Source organism: Alligator sinensis, unplaced genomic scaffold, assembly GCF_000455745.1.
Source record: "Alligator sinensis unplaced genomic scaffold, ASM45574v1 scaffold978_1, whole genome shotgun sequence".
Taxonomy (NCBI): Eukaryota; Metazoa; Chordata; order Crocodylia; family Alligatoridae; genus Alligator; species Alligator sinensis.
Window position 1 is genome coordinate 1,662,952 of NW_005842220.1, and position 657 is coordinate 1,663,608.

The window sequence follows — 657 nt, forward strand, 5'->3', positions numbered from 1 at the left end:
TCCATGGCTTTCTATAATACATACATTAAACATAATTAATAATGCATTGCACAACAATCACTTCCTCCATTTCAAAGAGGGGCAATGATTTCTTCTTTTAAAGCAGCTATGTTCCATTTTAAGATTCCTATACATATCCCCTAGCACCTGTGTCACAAGGCAGGGAAAAGAAGCTCCAAAGTACTTTTTTAATATATTTATTATGCCCCCCTTTTTACTCTCTCTCTCTCTCTTTTTTTTTTTTTTTTACGATAAGCATGTCCAATTAATTCAGTTTCTCTTTACATGAGTTCCTCCAATATGTTAAGGAGTTTAAACCTACATACATACTTAAACTGTTCTAAAAAATGCTATGCCTGCTCAGACTGTGCATAGTAACAATGGTGCAAGAATCTAGTCTTTTGCTCCCCTGCAGCAGACAGAACACCTGCCAGTACTTCTCCAAGCCTGGGCTCTGCGTTCCTGGCCCCAGAGCACCAGCACAGGCCCCGTGCTCCCACTCATCACCACTTCCCCCTCCCATCTGCCACTGCTGCCCTTCTCATGCCGCTTCCCCGTCCTCCCCACACCATGTCCCAGCTGCACAGCCAAGACTGCAGGACGCAGCAGGAACTGGACCAGCCCAGCCAGCACCGCCTGGAGCCAGCGAGAATCGCA

The 657-nt window shown here is 45.7% G+C and overlaps 1 protein-coding gene across 5 annotated transcripts in view; it reads right to left on the reverse strand.

The window, feature by feature from the left end:
- CCDC126 (coiled-coil domain containing 126) overlaps positions 1 to 657 on the reverse strand; it is a 27,814-nt gene that overhangs the window by 9,181 nt on the left and 17,976 nt on the right. The gene's annotated exons all lie outside the window — the stretch shown is intronic.